Here is a 21,404-nt window from a genome sequence, read left to right on the forward strand (position 1 = left end):
TTGCACTGACTCTGCTTCCATGCTTTCAAGCTCTTCCTTCATCCCTTATGTTTCATCAACAGGAGGAAACATCCTTCCAGGTCACTTACGTCACCATAGACAATAAGCTGTCTGTTCCCCTTTCCTCCAGTGGTCTCACCAGTCCAAAACTCAGAGAACAGATAAGTTATTTGTTTCAGAACAGGAGTCAGGAATCTGTGGTCCTCCAAATGTCGCGGTACTCCAACTCCCATCAGCCCCAGCCAGCACAGCTAAGAGTCATGGATGATGGGAATTGTAGCCCAAAACATCTGGCACATCCCTCAACTGTCCCAGGAAAACCAGGACATCCCATTTTCTTGCACAACAGCATGGTGGCTATTTGGGGCATTGCAATCTCACCCCCCCAAAAAAAAACCACTTTTGGGGGGACCACGATCTCATGCAGGTCACATGACTTGCCTGGGAGTGCAACCCGCAACTTAAGTGGAACACAAACTGGAACATGTGCAGAGGAGGGTGACCAATATGATCAAGGGTCTGGAAACCAAGCCTGATGAGGAACAGTTGAAGGAGCTGGGTATGTTTAGCTTGGAAAAGAGGAGACTGAAAGGAGATATAATACCCATCTTTAAATATTACAAGGGCTGTCACATGGAAGATGGAGCAGAAGCAAGCTTGTTTTCTCCTGCTCTGGAGGGTAGGACCTGAACCAATGGCTTCAAGATACAGTGATACCTCGGGTTAAGTACTTAATTTGTTTTGGAGGTCCGTTCTTAACCTGAAACTGTTCTTAACCTGAAGCACCACTTTAGCTAATGGAGCCTCCAGCTGCTGCCGCACCACCAGAGCATGATTTCTGTTCTCATCCTGAAGCAAAGTTCTTAACCCAAGGTACTATTTCTGGGTTAGTGGAGTCTGTAACCTAAAGCGTCTGTAACCTGAGGTACCACTGTACAAGAAAGGAGATTCTAACTAAACATCAGGAAGAACTTTCTGACAGTAAGAACAGTTCAGTAGTGGAACGGTCTCCCTCTGGAGGTGGTGGACTCTCCTTCCTTGGAGGTTTTTAAGCAGGCATTGGGTGGTCATCTGTCAGGGGTATTTTAGCTGAGATTCCTGCGTTGCATCTAGTCCTGCATTGGACTAGATGATCCTTGGAAACTTTTCCAACTCTACAATTATATGATTCTATGATAACGCCTATTGGGTTTTGGCCTGGGCATGCTGGAGATTCTTATCTAGAGGGCCACAGTTTTGCCACCTCTGTTTCGGAGCCTACCCCCGGGGACAGGGAACTATTCTGCCCATGCCCCCATCACAGACCAACTTGGACAGGTGGTGGGTGAGGAGACAAGGGGACACAGAGCTATGAAAAGGCTTTCCCATCTTCCCTGGAAAGCACCAGGCTGGCTCACAGAGCCCACCTAAAAGTCTTGCCACTTCACAAGCCAGCAGACCAACACTTTCTACCATGGCCTTCACACCATGCCTGCAAGCTGGGGCAATAGAATCTCCTCCCAGCCACAAAGACTGTTTATGGGTGATACAGAAGAGGGAGAACTTGAGGCATAAATCCCATTTCCTCATCCAGCAGCATCTCTCTCTTGTTCCTCCCTCCGCACAAGAAGCCTGTGAATCACGTCAATCAGATTCCAGCCTGCGGCTTGTTATTTTAGGAGGGGCTTTCAATCTTCTTTAAAACTTGCCTCTGATCTCTCCAAACAGGGAGTGGGGAGGGAAGGACTGGGAAGAGAGTTGTGGACCAGGGGTCAACATGGCATTTCAGAGGCAGGTTGGAGGGAAGAAAGAAACAGGATTTTAATAATGACGTATGGAGTTGTTGAGATCTAATTCATAGGGAAGGGCTCCAGTTCACTGGTAGAGCATGTGCCTTGCATGCAGAAGATCCCAGGCTTAAGCACATGCGCTGAAACCCAGCACCTCTGGTTAGGACTGGGAGAGACCCCTGCCTGAAAACTTGAGAGCTGCTGCCAGTCAGTGTAGACAATACTGCACTACATGGACCATTGTCCCGGTTCTGTATAAGACAGCTTCCTATGTGGGCCACGTTTTATTGCGGCAAGGCTTATCTGTGCCAGTTAGCAGCTGCGTGAGAGAGGCACAAGTCCAACAGGCGATGCTTTGCTTTTCCAGCCAAAAAAGTCTGCACCAGTTGAATTGTCACTAGTGACATGGTTGCCGAAGGCCCAGTTTGGTGAGTTTTCTCCAGGTTTCTTTAAGAACAGACCAAACTTTGGTCTGCTGGATCAGACCAAGAAAGGCCATCTTTTCTGCAAACTGCCCTGAGATTTTTCAATAGCCACTGACAGGCCAAGAAAAAGCAAGAGACCTCCTTTCTTTTATCCTTCAAGAGTTGAAGGAACTTATAGCAAGTGAACATGCACAGAAACCTTGGGAATTCCTCTTGGCAGCTGGGAGTTTGGGGCTGGGGGGTGGAGAGATGGGTTGGAAACAGAGCCGTAGCTAGATGATCTTGCGCCCCTGGCAGAACCATCCAGATTGCGCCCCTTAGTCATGGGTAAATTAGTTCTTCTTTCTGCCTCTCCTCCAACCCCCCCCCCACCCATTCAATTCACCCTCTATTTAAAACCATTTTTTATGAGGCAATAATACTCGACCCAGTATACCTGAAGGAGTGTCTCCACCCCCATTGTTCTGTCTGGACACTGAGATCCAGCGCTGAGGGCCTTCTGGCGGTTCCCTCACTGCGAGAAGCCAAGTTACAGGGAACCAGGCAGAGGGCCTTCTTGGTAGTGGCGCCCACCCTGTGGAACGCCCTCCCATCAGATGCCAAAGAGATAAACAACTACCTGATGTTTAGAAGACATCTGAAGGCAGCCCTGTTTAGGGAAGTTTTTAATGACTGATGTTTTAATGTATTTTTTAATCTTTGTTGGAAGCCTCCCAGAGTGGCTGGGGAAACCCAGCCAGATGGGCAGGATATAAATAAAATATTATTATCATTATTGTTATTATTAGACATTTTTAAGCTGATTTTGCAGGGGGGGCATCGCCTGCGCCCCTGGTGGGGGCCCACCTCACCACCCCTAGCTATGGCCCTGATTGGAAATCCAAATTTAGCAGGATAAAATCACTTCAACCAAAGAGATTGAATTGGGAGGTGGGCAAATTGTGGTCCCACATATGTCCTTGAACAGCAGCTCCCATCATCCCTGAGTCAGACTATCCACTGCTCTGTTAACAGCAGAGGTAGCGCCAACTATATTTCACCTTTGTAAATTTTAACTGGTCTACTCTTGTGTACGGCAAGCACTGGATGCAACCCAGGTGACCCAGGGAGGGAAGTGACAAGGTTCCATTTTGTTTTTAAACACAGGTTTTAAAAACGCTCCAAGTTTATTCACGCAGAAGAGGAACTTGTGGACACCTCCCTGCCCTTTTCTGTCATTCCATTCCCTTGCCAAAAAATATTTTATCAGTTGCACAAGAGCCGTAGAATCATGGAAGCAGAAGGAAAGAGCTAATTAAATATATGCAAATATGCTTAATTCATTTCATTTTTTTAAAAAAAGCAAAACTATCCACTTTTAGCCAAGTTTTTTACATTGCAAGAAATCGTGGGAGTCTTGTCTCCCGAGTACTTTCCTGGCCAACTGAAAGCCCTTACTTTTCCACCAAGACACGGTGCTTTTCAGATGCTGTTGGGCTCCAACTCCCATCAGCCCCAGCCAGCAGGGCCAATGCTGAGGGATGAAGGGAGCTGTGGTCCAACAGCATATAACGGAGGGCCCCATATTGTCTACCCTGCCATCCTGGACAGATTTGCCAAGGATCTATTTGGGTCCAAAGGCTGTGCCCGCCCAGTGGAATGCTCTCCCATCAGATGTCAATGACATAAATAACTGACTTTTAGAAGACATCTGAAGGCAGCCCTGTACTGGAAATATTTTAATGTTTGACATCTTAAAGGTAAAGGTAAAGGGACCCCTGACCATTAGGTCCAGTTGTGACTGACTCTGGGTTGCGGCGCTCATCTCGCTTTTTTGGCCTAGGCAGCCGGCGTACAACTTCCGGGTCATGTGGCAAGCATGACTAAGCGGCTTCTGGCAAACCAGAGCAGCGCACGGAAACGCCGTTTACCTTCCCGCCAGAGCGGTACCTATTTATCTACTTGCACTTTGATGTGCTTTCAAACTGCTAGGTTGGCAGGAGCAGGGACCAAGCAACGGGCGCTCACCCCATCGCGGGGATTCGAACTGCCGACCTTCTGATCAGCAAGTCCTAGACTCTGTGCTTTAACCCACAGCGCCACCTGCATCCCTGTTTGACATCTTACTGTGTTTTAATTTGTTGGAAGCTGCCTAGAGTGGCTGGGGTAACCCAGTCATATGGGTGACATTATTATTATTATTATTATTATTATTATTATTATTATTATTAATCATCCAGCCAGGGTCTGGGTGACATTGGGATTCTTCTCAGCCTTAAAGAAGGCACAATTGTTAACATTCAATCTAAATTCATTTGTTTTGAGAGAAAGGCTGAAACGCAAAGGGATGAGTAATAGGGAAAACAGGACCAGAACAGACATATTTATTCTAGATTATGTCATCTGGGGCGGACTGGAATTTTGATCTGGACGGGGGAAACTTTGGTGCCATTATACTCATATCACTAAGCAAATATAGACCTTTTCCAAGGATGAGTCATCCCCAAAAGGCTAATGCATTACTAGGCAGCATCAACAGAACTATAGAGGCCAGAACATAGAATTTTTGAATCACAGAATTATAGACTTGGAAGGGACCCTAAGGGACGATGAGAACATGAGGAGCAAGGGTACCAGTTTATTCTGCTTTAGTCAGACCTCACCTGGAGTTCTGTGGAGGGGCCGTACCTCAAGATACCTGCTTTGTAGGCAGAAAATCCCTGGTTCAATCCCTGGCATCTCCAGGTAGGGCTAGGGCAGACCCTGCCTAAAACCCTGAAGAGCTGCTGCCAGCCAGTGCAGGAAATATGGAGCTGGATGGATCAACAGTTTGAGTCAGTATAAGGTAGTTCCGCATTCTGGGTAAAGAGGTAAAGAGACACCTGACCGTTAGGTCCAGTCGTGGACGACTCTGGGATAGCGGCACTCATCTTGTTTTATTGGCCAAGGGAGCCGGCGTGCAGCTTCTGGGTCATGTGGCCAACATGACCAAGCTGCTTCTGGTGAACCAGAGCAGCACACGTAAACGCCGTTTACCTTCCTGCCAGAGTGGTACCTATTTATCTACTTGCACTTTGACGTGCTTTCGAACTGCTAGGTTGGCAGGAGCAGGGACCTAGCAATGGGAGCTCACCCCGTCACAGGGATTCGAAACGCCAACCTTCTGATTGGCAAGCCCTAGGCTCTGTGCTTTAACCCACAGTGCCACCTGTGTCCCTGTTCTGGGTAAAAAGGTAAAGGTAAAGGTACCCCTGCCCGTACGGGCCAGTCGTGTCCGAATCTAGAGTTGCGCGCTCATCTCGCTCAAGAGGCCGGGAGCCAGCGCTGTCCGGAGACACTTCCGGGTCGCGTGGCCAGCATGACTATGCGGCATCTGGCGAGCCAGCGCCGCACACGGAAACGCCATTTACCTTCCCGCTATAAAGCGGTACCTATTTGTCTACTTGCACTTAGGGGTGCTTTCGAAGCACTAGGTGGGCAGGAGCTGGGACCGAATGACGGGAGCTCACCCCGCCGCGGGGATTCGAACCGCCGACCTTGCGATCAGCAAGTCCTAGGCACTGAGGTTTTACCCACAGCGCCACCCGTGTCCCTGTTCTGGGTACTTGGGGACAAATTAGAATATATTCAGAGAAGAGCAACAAAGAAGAGTTTGGAGTCGATATCCCACTTTATCACTGCCCTAAGGAGTCTCAAAGCGGCTAACAATCTCCTTTCCCTTCCTCCCCCACAACAAACACTCTGTGAGGTGAGTGGGGCTGAGAGACTTCAGAGAAGTGTGACTAGCCCAAGGTCACCCAGCAGCTGCATGTGGAGGAGTGGGGAATCGAACCCGGTTCACCAGATTACGAGTCCACTGCTCTTAACCACTACACCACACTGGCTCTCAAAGGTTGTGAGATGCCTAGATTTCCTTATAGATAAGGAAAGGCTGAAAGAGCTGAGTATGTTTAGTCTGGACACTAGATGGTTAAGAGGCAATATGAGAGCCACCTTCACATTTCTGAAGGACTGTCACGCAGATGATGGAGCAAAAGTCTCCTCTGTTGCACCAGACCTGAAATGACGGGTTCAAATTACAGGAAAGGAGATTCTGACTGAGGGTCAGGAAGCCAGTGTGGTGTAGTGGTTAGAGTATCAGACTAAGACACTCTAACAGGGACTGCCCATTCTGCCTGGACACTGAGATCCAGCCCCAAGGGCCTTCTGGCTGTTCCCTCACTGCCAGAAGCCAAGTTACAGGGAACCAGGCAGAGGGCCTTTTCGGTAGTGGCACCTGCACTGTGAAACGCCCTCCCATCAGATGTCAAGCAACCATCCTACTTTTAAAAGACATCTGAAGGCAGCCCTGTTTAGGGAAGTTTTTCATATTTAATGCTGTATTGTTTTAAATATTTGATTAGGAGCCGCCCAGAGTGGCTGAGGAAACTCAGCCAGGTGGACGGGGTATTATTATTATTATTATTATTATTATTAAGACCTGGGAGACCAGGGTTCAAATCCCACCTCAGCCATGAAATGCACTGGGTGCACTCCCAGAGTTGTTGTGGGGGTTAAATGGGGGAGGGTAAGCCTTTGACGTCACCTTGAGCTGAAGGAAAAGGTAGGATATCTAAGCGGTGAATAAACAAAGAAGAAATGGAAGAGATTCCTAATGGCGCAAATGGAGCAGATGCCACACCAGACTCCCTAACAAGTTACCTATCGGGGATGGCAAAGGGTTGGACCATATGACCTTTGGTGTCCCCTTTCACCTCTGTGATCCCACGATAGCTATCTATTTACCACAACCCTCCAAGGCTGGCCAGTGCACTGCTGCTACTAGCAGTGTGAAAAGTGGGTGGCAAGAGCAAGAGATTTTGGCACACAGTTGGTCCTCCTAGCAATAAAACAGGCTAGCACATTTGCAGTGTCTCGTATGGCTTCAAAATGGATGGGGACCCCTGTGTTGACATTTCTGCATTGGAGGGGGTTGGTCTAGATGACCCTAAGGGTCCCTTCGAACTCTACAATTCAGTAAGTCTATGAATTAGGTCTGAACAGAGGGACACCCAGGTCAGCTACCTGAAACCCTGGAGAGCTGCTGCCAGTCAGTGTAGACAATACTGAGTTAGATGGGAGAATGGCCTGCCTCAGTATAAAGCAGTTTTCCATATCTTCTCCTTCTTTTGGCTTTTATGTTAATCATATGATCAATGCATACTGTGTTGCAGTCAAACACAAGGTAATAATAATAATAATAATAATAATAATAATAATAATAATAATACTTAGATACAACACATAATGTATATGAGTAATATTTGTAACATAATTTGTTCCTCTACTCTTAAATACCTTGACTTTAACTCCCCTTCCACTCTTTCCCTGGTTTCCCACCTGATTTCTTTTCAAACTGTGTTTTCTTACTCGACTAAATTGTTTTCATTACCATACATTATCCCACTTTGTCACTCTACTGCTGAGCATTTTTTCAGTCTGTTACACTTATTTTCTTGTTGGAATATTTTTTCCATATATGTAATCTATGCATAATGTCCAGTCTTCTTTTAAATTTTTATCATCTTTATTTCTTAATCTATTTGTCATGCTGTCAAGTTCTATATATTCTAATATTTTAAAGTGTCGTTCTTCTCTTGATGGTACTGCAACTGTTCTCCACTTTTGTGCTACTAGAGTTGGGGCTGCTGCAGTCACATACATCCATAATATAGTGTGAATTTGGGGGATTTCTGTTGTTATTATTCCCAGAAGGAAAGCTTCTGGGTTTTTAGGAAACGTCCTTTTAAACATTTTCTTAAGTCCGTTATAAACCATCTCCCAGAATTCTTTTATTATTCTGCAAGACCATCATGAATCTGCCAATTGCTTTACATTACCAACACAGGGCACTTTTAGATCTAAACATTTTAGCTGGTTTACTTGGAGTCAAGTGGTAAATGGCATTTCTGTGCACTGCTCTGGTTTGCCAGAAGCGGCTTAGTCCTGCTGGTCACATGACCCGGAAGCTGTATGCTGGCTCCCTCGGCCAGTAAAGCGAAATGAGCACCGCAACCCCAGAATCATCCGCGACTGGATCTAACGGTCAGGGGTCCCTTTACCTTTACCTTTACCACCTGTGGAATATTTTTTAAAAGTTCTCTTTTAACATGTAACTAGCAGTGAATTTTAAATTTATTTTCCACAAATGCTCCCACCGGTTTAAATCAATACTATGACCCACATCTTGTGCCCATTTGATCGTAGATGATTTTACAAATTCTTTCATTTCCCAATCCTATACATTTTAGATAACATTTTAGCTCTGGATCATAGTATTTCTTTTTCAAATTGTGATGGTTTTTCTGCAATTTCTTATCTACCTTAAATTTTGAATTGATTTGATGATATTTTAACCAATCCGATACATATTCTTTAATCTCTTCAATTTTTCTCATTTTTGGCTCTCCTTCTGAAAAGTCTAACAATTCATTATAGGTACCCCCAGTTATCACTCATATTATTATTTTTTCCTTGTTTTAGCTTCTATTGGGGATAACTGCCTCGGTGTTTTGTTTTCTAATAAATGTTTGTATTTTCCCCATATCTTAATTAAGTTTTTTTCTAATGACATGTTTGGCGAAGCTTCTACGTATTCCCGCTTTGCCATACCAAATACAGGTGTTCCAGGCATGTTTGACATCATGACCCTGCAAATCTAGCAGCTGTGTATTTTCTAGCAATATCCGGTCTTTTATCCAACACAGGCAGGCAGCTTCAAAATACAATTCCAAATCTGGGAGTGCAAAACATCCTCCGTCTTTCATATCAATGAGAACCTTATGTTTTATTCTAGGTTTCTTCCCTCTCCAGATAAACCTAGATAGGTCTTTTCACCAATCTTTTAGACAGTGTGTGTCATTTAGACAGTATTAGGATTGTTTAGACAGTTTCCCATAGCTTAAGGGAAGGTTTGTAGCTTATAGGAAGAACATCAGCTTTGGATGCAGAAGGTCTCTAATTCAATCCCTGGCATCTTGAGGAAGGGCTGAGAGGGACTGCTGCCAGACGGTGTTAACCCTACAGAGTTAGATGGACCAACAGTCTGCCTTTGTCTTAGACAGCCTCCTGTGGTTCTCCACCCCACCCATTTCTCCTCTACACAATCTATTTTTACTACCATGCACATGGCAAAACAGAACACCTCTTCTGAGCATCTTTTGATCCCAGGCGCCACTTGCCAGGGCTTCACCCCAGAAAGTTGCGTTCAGATGCCGGTCTCAGACCATCATTTTGCAGCTGAGAGAGGCAGCGGGCAAACGCCCGCCATCTCCTGCCAACATCTGGGAGGCAGCTCCAGGTTTCCGCCTGGCAAGTAAACTACCTTCTCCGCAGGAACTGGAGAAAAGAGTGGGAATCAAACAAAGGCTCAGCTGTGTAATGTGTGCATATGAGATTAACTTTCCCAAGGGTCGCAACCTTGAAGGACAAATCCTGCTGCCTAGTTTGGGAAAACAATAAAGCCGATGGATGAGGAGAAGGTGCAACGGGTTTCTGTTTGCACAGAGGCTCTTGATTCAAATCTCAGCTCTCTACTTGGCCTTAGGGACGCCTCCCAGGACCGTTGTGGCGATTTATTTATAGGTGCGTGAAAGCGCTTTGAACACCTGAAATGCTCTATACAAATTGTTCATGGGGGACTAGACCTTGACTGTTCACAATGGCTAATGGAACCTCTGCATTCAGGAGCTGTCTACCTGTGAGCTAGTTCCAGATGTTGTGCATACAAAGCAGAGGATGGAATGGTCCTCCCCTTCCTGGCCTGAATGTGGAGTTCTTCCCAAGGGCATGTGATTGGCCATGGGCAGGGACAGGTTGATGGGCAAGGCATACCAGAGGTGGGTTGTCAATCCGGGCAGAGGGCCAGCCTGTTGTCCCCTCCTTGTCACTCAGGCAAAGATTGACCATGCAGTGCCCAGTCAATGTGGTAAGGGATGCTCAAAAATTCCAGGTAGGAGACTGAAGCACCTGAGCAAAGAAACTAGTGCTGAAATCAGACAGGGGCAGATTTAGGGGAACAGGACCAATTCAGCTGCACTGGGTGTGGAGTCTCAGGGGCGCTGCCTGGGGTGGCACAACTATGATTTAGAATGGAACATGAGAGGTGGATTGGGGCCACAGAAATTTGAGAACCCTAAGATCCAACACTGGATCAACCCTCAAAGAGGGATAGAAGTCTTCTCAGAACCCACTGGGCACTTCAAGCCCCTTCTGAAACAAAAACAATTAAAAGGTCTTTTCTCTCTCTTGCATCCCGCCCCTCCAGGTGATCCTCACTAGGCAACTGGGCCAGTTACTCTTCCCCAGCCTAGCCTACCTCACAGGGTTGTTGTGAGGCTAAAATGGGAAGGGAGTAGAGAACCATACCTTGAGCTTTTTGGATAAAAAACAATATATAGATAAAGGTAAAGGGACCCCTGATCATTAGGTCCAGTCGTGACCGAATCTGGGGTTGTGGCGCTCATCTCGCTTTATTGGCCGAGGGAGCCGGCGTACTGCTTCTGGGTCATGTGGCCAGCATGACTAAGCCGCTTCTGGCGAACCAGAGCAGCGCACGGAAACGCCGTTTACCTTCCCGCCAGAGCAGTACCTATTTATCTACTTGCACTTTGACGTGCTTTTGAACTGCTAGGTTGGCAGGAGCAGGGACCGAGCAACGGGAGCTCACCCCATTGCGGGGATTCGAACCACTGACCTTCTGATCGGCAAGTCCTAGGCTGAGGGTTTAACCCACAGAGCCACCCGCGTCCCTAATATATAGATAGGTAACATTATTTGGGATTATCCCAGTGAAACTGGACCCCAGTTTTGGGCATTAGTTCTTCCAACATCAGCTCAGCCCTGGAAAGCCACCAGGGATGTTTCTGTTCTGACTGTACCAACAGGCTCTGATAACATATCACATATACACAGAACAGGGCATTCATTGATTAAAAAAACTATTTACACCCAGTTGACTCCCAGCTTAATTCTATTTCCTAGTCTATGCAAACTCATGTTCCCAGGTGATTTGCAAGTGTCTAGCATCACTAGTCATTTCTATGCACAAGTCAGACAGGGCTTTGGGTGGGGGAGAGATGCTCCAAAATTATTAGTTTGGGGAGCACTTACTCCTTTGAGCAGCAGCTAGTAACAAAAGGAGAGTCTTGTGATTCAGATTTTGTTCTCCTTCCTCCCCAACCATGTTCGGCATCTGATGTGCTTGACTGTGTTAGGCTGCAAGCCAATAAGAAGCTGTGTAACCCATGCATCCAGCCTGCTGCCCTTACTAAGCCTCCCAGCAATGCAATAACTTGGGTTTCATACTCATGCCTAATTCTTTCTGAATGAAAAGGACACGTTGCACCATCTGAGAGTACTAAAACAACTGCCCACTCTTCTGAGTTTTGATTGCACCTTGCCACCACAACCGTCCCATCCAGACTGAATGTTGCCTTTCTGCCCATCCTAGTTACATATTGCAAGACAACTTTGTGAAAAGAAATGCATAATTTGAAGTAATAACCTCACTATTTGAGCTACCCAGGGAGCCACTAGTCTCTTCCCTCGAGTTTTGACCCTGGCAAACAAGGCCCCGGTTTCTTTCCAGTCAAGACAGAAGACCCAGGCGTAGCATCTTGAGGAACTAACAGATGCAGTGACAACGGCGGCATTTGCAAACGGTAAACAGAAAAATGCAACATGATTCAAATGATGAATGGGCTACGCATCTGCGCAGACAACACTATGGTTCGGTGAGAAAAGATGCCCCCGTCTCCCATTCAGCCAGCCTCTCCTCCGAAGCCTGAATGAGGACAAGGTGACATTTCTCTCCCCCCCCCCCAGAAGGCCTGCTCTTGAAAGCATCTTTGCAGGAGCAGGAAACGGCTCCCAGGGACCTGGGAGATCTCATCAACTCCCCCACCTCCGCCCCCAAGAACAAAATGCTTAGAAGTCATTTAAGGCATGTTTTGAGAAATTGAACATAACTTATCTAAGCAATCCATCCATCCCTCCTCCCTTAAGCTGCCCATCCATCTCCCAGGCTGTCATCTCCTTCTCCACCCACCTGCCACCACTGTGCTCCATCCTGTTCCTTCAAGGTATCCATCACTCGTTCCCCCCCCAAAAAAATACCTCCCCACTGCCCCCCTTCCACCCTCTTGCACCAGCCATCGCTCCCAAACACCTACCCCTCCCAAGCATTGATACCCACTGCAAAGCATCCATCGTCCTTCCTCCCTCCCTCCCTCCCCACATTTTACTTTCCACGCCAGGCAACTACTTTCCCCTTTCAGCACTTTCTCCCCCTCTAGGAAGTAACAACAATCCACGGTGCCTATTCCATTTCCCCTTACAAACAGGTGCATTATCTCACTTTCTCTCTCACGCACACAAAGAACGATCTTAGTCATTTTATACACTCCAGAGACCCACCCTTGGCGTTCCTCAGCTGCCTCTTCGCCTCCCCAGCCTTTCAAAACAGAGGATCACAGCAACCTCCACGCATACAGTCTCTGGAGTTCTCTCCCCCCCGCCCCGCCGCCGCCGCCTCCGCCAGCCACCACGCTACACAACCATTTTGTGGATACACACACAAGTGTGATGTTGAGTTCCTCGCTCCCTGCCGATGAGGAGATTTAATCACCAGCAGCACGGAAGCTCTTCAGGGGACCTGAGCCCCCAGAAGCATGGAGGCAGAGTTTGATGGGAATCAGAAAAGGGGTGTCACAATGCGGGGGGAGAGAGAGGAATGGGGGAAAATCATCTTCGCTCCCCAAAAAGGAGACTGGGACCCAATATAGCGAAGTGGGCATCCTGGCCAAGGAGGAAGGGCAAGGACCAATGAAAAGGGGGAGAGGGGAGGAATTGGAGTCGCCCACTGAAACAGACCAGAGGCATAGAAGGAGAGCACGGCCCCTTATTCCTGGGGGGCACGGGAGCCCAAGACGGTGAAGGGCACCCCGAGATGGGTCGGGAGGAACTAAGTTTAGGAAACTGAGGACCAACTGCCATCCTTATCTGGGCGCATGGGGCGGGGAGGAGGAGAGCGGCGGTAGAGTCCTGGATTGCAGAGGGCGCCCCGAAAAAGATGGGGCTACCCCCCCCCAAAGCCCGGGTCCCTAGGAGTCCTGGAAGATGAGAGCTCGTCGGCGCCTTCCAGGCTTCCCCTAAGAAAGGACGGCACGGTTTAGACCTCTCAGAGGGAAAAGGGGTCCTGTGGCATCCTTCTTTAAGGGGGAGGGGGGAAGCATCCCGGATCGGGGAGGGGGGAGTCTCTCTCTTGAATAGATAGGACCCAGGAGTCCGAGGGTAAGAGGGCTCGGGGAGCGAAAGGAGCCAAGCCACCCCCCCAACCACCCTCTTGTTACCCCTGCAGGTGCAAGATGGAAGCGCAGCAGGCTCTGCCCGGTTGGCTTCGCTTGCGGCGGGTCCAGAGAGAAGCGATTGCCGCGGCTCTCTCTCTGGCCAGGGGGGAAGCCGAGCTCGGCGGGCGCCGGGCTGCAGCTGAACCGGAGGCGGGGCGCTTCTAGCAGCAGCAGCAGCAGCAGTGCAGGCTTCTCCTACCTGAGTGGCTCTCCCGGGCTGGGATCTGCAGGCTGGCCGGCTCAGGTTTTGCTTCCCCCGACACACGCACTCGCTGCAGCCGGGGAGATGAGGCGGCTTGTTGCAGCTGCTGGGGCTCGCAGAAGCGACGCGCTGCGATCCGGCGGCGGCGAAACCGCGTCCAAGGAGCACCGGGAGAGAACGAGCCTAAGGGCGCCCCCGGGTGGCGAGCGGAGGAAGCGCAAGGTGCCAGAAAAATCCCGGGTGCGGGGTGTTCGAACGTGGCGGGGAGAGAGAGAGGTTAGGGTGCAAGTGTTTATGTGTGTGTGGTTAGAAATATGGTGCCAGATTTCTAAAATAAAATTAGGCACCCAAAGCAAAACAGCACGTTCGAATTATGACATCGTGTGTTCGGTTGCCAGACGAAACGCGTAATGATGTCAAACTGAGATCAGTAAAAGGGGGGGGGCGAATAATAACAGGATGGAAGCAGGGCAAACCAGTGCAGGTTTGCCTGGTAGGGCATATGGGGCACCGCCCCACCCCAGTCTGCTGTTAGCCGGCTCCCACCTGCCAGCCTTTTCACTTCCAGCCAGTCCTGAGGGTGGCCCGGGCTGTCAGTTCCTCCTCCTCCTCCTCCTCCTCCTTACTCCCTGGTTGTGTGCATGTCACCGGCTTAAAACTCAGCCAGGTTGTGTGTTTTTCTCAACTTGGATGGAGGGTGGCCCAGGCAGGGGGAAAGCCCATCGAAATGCAGTGTTTTATCTTTTAAAAAACCCCTGGGACAGGGGCAGGATACATACGGATTGTGGCAACTATCATATGCACACACCGGATCCCGAACCAGCGGTGGGAGCACACTGGGCGCAGAGGAAAGCAGAGTTTGCAACACAGCTGCGGTGTTGCCCCTTGCACAGCTCAGCAAGGAGGCGAGTGCCTGCAAAGCAAGAACTAGTTGCCTCTGCCTGCCATTGGCTCTGTCTCTTGCCTGTCACTAGATTTGGTTCCACCTACTGTTGGGCGCTCTGCCTTCCGCCCCAGCAGCCTCAATGGACACCAGCCACCACTGCTGCAAACATCTTTAGAATGATCAGCACAACCTTAACCACAATAACTTCTGGAGCACAGGGCCCAGTAATATTATTGGGGTGTAATGCAGAGAGATAAGAGGATCTTTCTGCAGAGAGCTACCAATTGGGGTGAGGCATATGGGGAACAAGAGGGTGTTCGCAGTGAGAGATAGGGGGCAAACCCTGAATATTGGGGCGATGGGCTGGGGTGGATAAAGAGATTTGCGGAATCGAAATAATGTGTGTGTGTGTGTTATTAGACATGTCATGGGACTAATACTGGGGTGAAACATGAGTCCCAAGTCAGCTGCCAATAAGGTTGCTAGCAGAAGATGGGAAATATTTTGGTGGGAGCCGGAGGCACCCAATGCAGGATGAAGCCCAGTGTCCCTGGCTTCTGGGATTTGCCCTGCAGCCTCACACAGAGAGAACGAGGGAGATAAAAGGAGAGTGGAGCATCCTCCTGCTAAGCTTCTGGCTGTTGTGATAAGCAGAGGAGCCGGAGCGGCGAGGAAATGTGGCAACCGTGATGGGAGGAAAGGGGGCAGTGTGGAAGCAGTAATGGGCAGAAGAGGAGCAAAGCGGGGGGGCGTTGAGATTCGAGAGTGTTGGTGTCTCTGCCTTGAAACGCTACGCGGTAAAAGAGAGGGTTTAATCCGAAGGCCTCTTCCCAGAAATGTTATAGGGATGCAGCCGAGGGGGGAACGTGGAAAACGCACCTAACACAATATAACGCAGGTGCCTGCGTTCCTATAGGGCTGCCACGCTTTTTAAAGGACTTCTGTGTCTTTACCGGGGAACATGGAACGCGGAGCAAAAGTGCAGCCAGTGTAGCTTTCATACAGCATGATGGAGTGGTAGAGAAAATGTCCTGCCGAATTTCTGCCTCTTGTGCTGCACTTAAAAGTGCTATGGTTGGGGTGGAAAGTAAGGTTCTGCCAAGGAAAGCGACAGGGAGAGGGAAGGAATTGAAATTTGAAGAGGTCAGTTGTGAAACGGGGGAAACGAGCTATTTCTTCTGTCATTTATTGTGAGGGAGAGGAGATTCCACCTCCTGACCCCCACCCCCACCCCCACCCCCATTGTGGACATAGCAGGACCTTGGGAGGGAAACCAGTAAGAGAGGCATCCGAACCCCCAGCTGCCCCTTTCGACTTCATCCAGCGTTCGGTCACCCCTCCAGGAAATATGGGGAAGATGAGCAGCCTGCGGGTGCCCCCTGCTGGTCAGAAAGAAAGTTCTTCTAAGGATGCTGCTGAAGGATGGAATGGGATGCAGGCAGGGCCAGCCCAAGACAATTTGGTACCCGAGGAGAATCACAAAAGGGCACCTCTCCTCACCAGCAGGGAAGAATGGATGAAGATATACAAGGATGGAAAAAAAGATCTACTTGGGGATCTGCTGCCCCTGTGGATCCTGCCGCCTGAGGTGGTCACCTCATGAGTAGGCCGGCCCTGGATGAAGATGGGGAAACACCTTGGGGGGGGCATGTGGCCCCACAGATGTTGCTGGACTCCAACTTTCATCTGCTACATCCAGCATTGCCAAAAAGTCAGGGGTGATGGGAGTTGTTGTGCAGCAATATCTGGAGGGCCACAGGTTGCTTAGCCCTGGCTTAGAAAGACCAGGTATTCTTTTATTTATTTATAAAATTTATATGTGACTTGATTGTAAAAAACAACAACAAAGCAAAACCTCAAAGCCATGTACAGAAAGACTAAAACAACAACACTGTTAATAAAAGCAGCTAAAAACTATTTTAAATGTTCAAAAAAATAATGAAAATCAACAATGAGTTAAAAGCAGATCAAAATACAGCTCAGCATTCTATATATCTGGGTAGGCTTGAACAAACAAAAACCATTCTTGGCAGGGGTACAGTGGTACCTCTGGTTATGTACTTAATTCGTTCCGGAGGTCCGTTCTTAACCTGAAACTGTTCTTAACCTGAAGCACCACTTTAGCTAATGGAGCCTCCTGCTGCTGCTGTGTGATTTCTGTTCTCATCCTGAAGCAAAGTTCTTAACACGAGGTACTATTTCTGGGTTAGTGAAGTCTGTAACCTGAAGCGTATGTAACCTGAAGCGTACGTAACCCGAGGTACCACTGTACAGTGAAGATGGGTACTAGGCAAAGAGTTCTAAAGTGTTGCACACTAAAAGACTGATTTCTTAGAGATGCAAAATAGGTATTGTGTGGCACCTGCACAGTGCCCATTCTGCAGACCAAAGTGGTTGAATGGGACTAGGGTTTTGCACATTGATTTCCACTCTTTACATAGTCTCACAGGAGGACATTGTTCCTGCTGATCCCTAGTTGTCTAGGAGAGGGAATTTCTCTGTCACCCTAATGACATACGAACATTACTCCATCTACCCAATTAGGAAATGTGTGCACATAGGCCATTATGTCTACTGCAAATCTGTACACTTTCTAGCTGTTGATGTACAGCAGTTAGTGATGTCAGGCTCAGAGTGTGGCCAGTGTAGTGTAGTGGTTAAGAGCAGTAGATTCGTAATCTGGGGAACTGGGTTCATGCCTCCACTCCACCACATGCAGCTGCTGGGTGACCTTGGGCTAGTCACGCTTCTCTGAAGTTTCTCAGCCCCACTCACCTCACAGAGTGTTTGTTGTGGGGGAGAAAGGGAAAGGAGAATGTTAGCCGCTTTGAGACTCCTTCGGGTAGTGATAAAGCAGGATATCAAATCCAAACTCTTCTCTTCTTCTGTATAAAGCCAATTAAAGACTGTAATTCTGGCCAGTTTGTGTGCCATGGATATCTCTGCATCTAAACACCCCAAAGAGTATAATTTAGCATGCTTACCGCCCCCGTCCCCCTGTGACCTGCTAAAGCCTTGGAGACCTATATTCATTTAGAAAATGACTTCTATAAAAAAAAGAGCAGATGGTTAAGATGGCACAACTTGTTTTAAGCTCATTGGAAATGCAGGTGTTGTACATGCAAAATCTATGTGCAAATGTAAAGAGATCACCTGTGTGCATGCATTAAGAAAAGGTGTTTAATGGAACAGGATTTTGTTTAGAGGCAATGTATGTGGAGTCATGTAACGGGTCAAATGTGTAATACTAATATCCTCTAATGGTGGGGAACTGGGTTCTTTTAGATAATGAGAGGGGGTTGTAAAATTACACTTCTGATTGGCTGACTAGGTAGAAATTCTTGGTCATACATTGAGTGGGGAAAGTGGTCTGCAGAGGGGAGACTCCTATTCCACTCAAATCTGATTGGCTGAAGGGTAGTCTGCCTGAAACATGAATAGGCCTATTCTACAATTTGGAGGGGAAGACAAGGACGAAGAAGATGAAGACAGAGGCTGGCAGAAGATGAGCAAGAGGCTATTTGAGGCTAGGGGAAACCTGGTTGTGTAGCTTGCTCCAAAACACCCAAACCACAGGCTTAAGCCAAGGATTAGCAGTGAGGCCAGATAAAGGTATTGAGCAGCGAGGAGAATTCAGCAAGCAGCTTACGGAGCTAACCAGAGCGAAAACCGTCTGTAACCCTGGCTGAAAGGAAACCAATTGAAAACTGCAGTACCTGGTGGTGAGATTTGTCCGGGGAAGAGGGACTAAAGGCAAACCTAAGTAAGACTTTAGTCAGCGAGTCAAGTTTTTTTTTTACCTTATATTTATAATACTGAAAGAATATCTTGCTGCTTTAATGGGGAAAGTGTGTCTATCTGGCTTTGTGCCACGTCTAAAATACCACAGCTGCTGGGTTGTAGTTAAAGATGTTGGTGAGCAACTACAGTAAACACATTTTGTGCCAGCGGCCGGAAAGGCTGTGGCAAATCAAAGTCGGTTCTCCACATATAAGATGACTGTGAACTTGCCACAGCATGCAAGATATCCACAGAGGGATGTGAGACACCCAGGAGCAGGCATAGGCAAACTCGGCCCTCCAGATGTTTCGGGACTACAACTGCCATCATCCCTAGCTAACAGGACCAGTGGTCAAGGATGATGGGAGTTGTAGTCCCAAAACATCTGGAGGTCCAAGTTTGCCTATGCCTGCCCTAGAGAGTGTTGATCAGCCTTTCCCAAGTTGGTGCCCAACTCTGCTGTTTTGGACTACAACTTCCATCACATCTGGTCATTAGCTGTACTGGCCTGAGCTGTTAGGAGTCCAGCATTCTGACAACAGCTGGAGGGTCACAGGTTAGGCACCTGTGTACTATAGCCAGGGAGCTTTTCCTGCCCCAAATACATGGCAGTGCACCTTAAAGGGGAACTAAAAGTGATGCTTGTGGAATTCATGATGCGCCCCCTTCCTCTTGCCACTTTCTGTACCAGCCATGCTCAGTACTCTGACCCCAAGAAATTTAGCTTCCAGGAAGATGCTTCTCCTGACGTGGATGTAAGTGGCTCGAAAGGCTTCGTGTGACCATAGATCTCGCTGCTATTAAGAGCACAGGTTTTAGTCACCAGGAAATGAGACACCCACTCCCAATGCTGCCACAAATTTTATACAATGGCAGGAAAATCCAAGGTACGAAGGGCGGTATCAAAAGCGTCCACAGTCTTAAAAGGACCAGCAGGTCACAATAATGCAGCCTTCACCAGCTTGGTTCACTCCAGATGTAGCTGGGCTCCCATCAGCTCTAGCTGGCTTGGCCAATGGTCAGGGATGTTGGGAGCTGTGGCTCAGCAACATCTGGAGGACAGCAGATTGGAAAAGGCTGCAAGAATGTGGTGGTTATTTCAGAAACAGGAGACGTTTGGTACATTTATTATTTTGGAGCAGTAAGTGCCAGGTTAGGGTGAGATGAAATATAAAATGTTTGTCAATGTTATAAGCGCAGTATTTAACACAGTTCAAAAGCGGTTCCTTGAGAGTTTTCAATCATGATGTTTATTCTTTCTTTCTAAATCTCTCTCGGTTTTGAATATTTGTATTTTTTCCTATTCATAAAAACAAAGCAGCAAAACACAGAAGGTCCAGATCTGGATAGATAGATGATAGATATAGATATATAGATAGATGATAGGTAGATGATAGATGATAGATGATAGATAGATAGATGATAGATGATAGATAGATAGATAGATAGATAGATAGATAGATAGATAGATGATAGATAGATAGATAGATAGATGATAGATAGATAGATAGATGATAGATAGATATAGATAGATGATAGATTGATCTGAGAAGGAGAATATATTCACCAACTTGGAGGCAGGGGCGGGGGGAACAGTGTGTGCTCACACAAGTGTAGTCTACAAAATTCAACATGACATAGTAATAACACATTCCAGCTCAGTCAATAAAAGTGCAGCAGTTAAAGCAGGCCAAAATAATAGAAAATCAAAGGAAGAAGACAATAAAAACTTATATTTTTAATTGTACTCATATCACGGATTGCAGCCTCAGTTTGATACCCACCTACCTGGGAGTAAGCTCCACTGAATATATAGAATTATACTGTTGTTCATTAAAATAATAATAGGTTACATAACATGCATAAAACCAATTTATGGAATCAGCAAGCCCTGTCGTTCGATTAAAGCTTCATATACAAATCTGCAAGCTGCCCAGCTGTACCCAGCACATTTTGAAAACAGCCATTTGTAATCTAATAAAGAACCTCAATATTTCAAATCAGCATATGTTTGGTTATCAAAGAGTCCATGGAATAATTGCTGGTATGTATATTGCATTCTTGCTCCTCACATTGTAACCCCTTCCTCTTGGCTCACAAACCTGAAATAAACAAGCAAGCAAAAAAGGGAGCCACTGATCCAAATTTTGTTCCAGGGACTTATTCCATGTTTCTTGAAGCCACTGCTGGGGGATGTTGTATGGGGCCCCTGCTCTAGATCTCCAAAATGCAGCTGTCTCATACAGGGATCGAACCTGGAACCTTGGCAATATCAGCACTGTGCTTTAACCAACTGAGCTATCCAGGCTGAGCTTGCTCACATTGATTTACAATTAGGTGGGCGGGTTCTAGTGCATCTTTCCCCTGACCTGAAGATGCAGAGATAGGCAGAGCTTCATCTGTTGAATTGATGCTAGCCAGGTTGTTGCTATTAAAGGCAATGGAGCTTTACAAGAAAAGGGGCAACTCATTAGAATTGACTAGCTAATTCATTGACTGTAGCTATTACTTGCCAGATCCCAGCAACCCATGATTTACTTGTCAGAAGATGTGGCGATGATGTGGGCCTTTCCAACGGAGGCATTCCCCTCCCTTTGGTTAAGTCCAGCTTTCTGTACGCCTCTGAAAGATATAGTGCTTTGGAGCACTGCCACAGGCTATTGTAGTCTCTCTCAATTTTAACAGCGAGAAAAGTAAAGCTTTTAAACCTTCAATTAACCGGACTCCTGCATTAACAGAAATGAGCTGTGTTACTACGTGAGCTCCCTCCTGCCAGGAAGACGTGGCAGCAGCCTCCAGAGACACAAGAGGAAAAAGGGAGGTGCGAGAAGGACTCTTGCCTCTGCTGCAGAAACACAAATGTTTCTCAGAAGATCCACGGGAAACAGGGATAGGAGCAGCTTCAGAGCATCTGTCCTTGCCCCAGTTCTGTCCTTGTAGCAACAGCTCCAGTGAATGGCTTCTTTCAAAACACAC

The 21,404-nt window shown here is 47.5% G+C and overlaps 1 protein-coding gene across 1 annotated transcript in view; it reads right to left on the minus strand.

The window, feature by feature from the left end:
• Positions 1-13,912, minus strand: part of GRIK4 (glutamate ionotropic receptor kainate type subunit 4) — a 460,006-nt gene extending 446,094 nt beyond the window's left edge. Inside the window, exon 1 of the mRNA XM_053366447.1 lies at positions 13,760-13,912. The gene's annotated coding sequence lies outside the window, so the exon portion shown is untranslated. The remainder of the gene's footprint in view (positions 1-13,759) is intronic.
• Between the last annotated feature and the right edge of the window lie 7,492 nt (positions 13,913-21,404).

This window comes from Podarcis raffonei, chromosome 15 (genome assembly GCF_027172205.1).
Source record: "Podarcis raffonei isolate rPodRaf1 chromosome 15, rPodRaf1.pri, whole genome shotgun sequence".
Taxonomy (NCBI): Eukaryota; Metazoa; Chordata; class Lepidosauria; order Squamata; family Lacertidae; genus Podarcis; species Podarcis raffonei.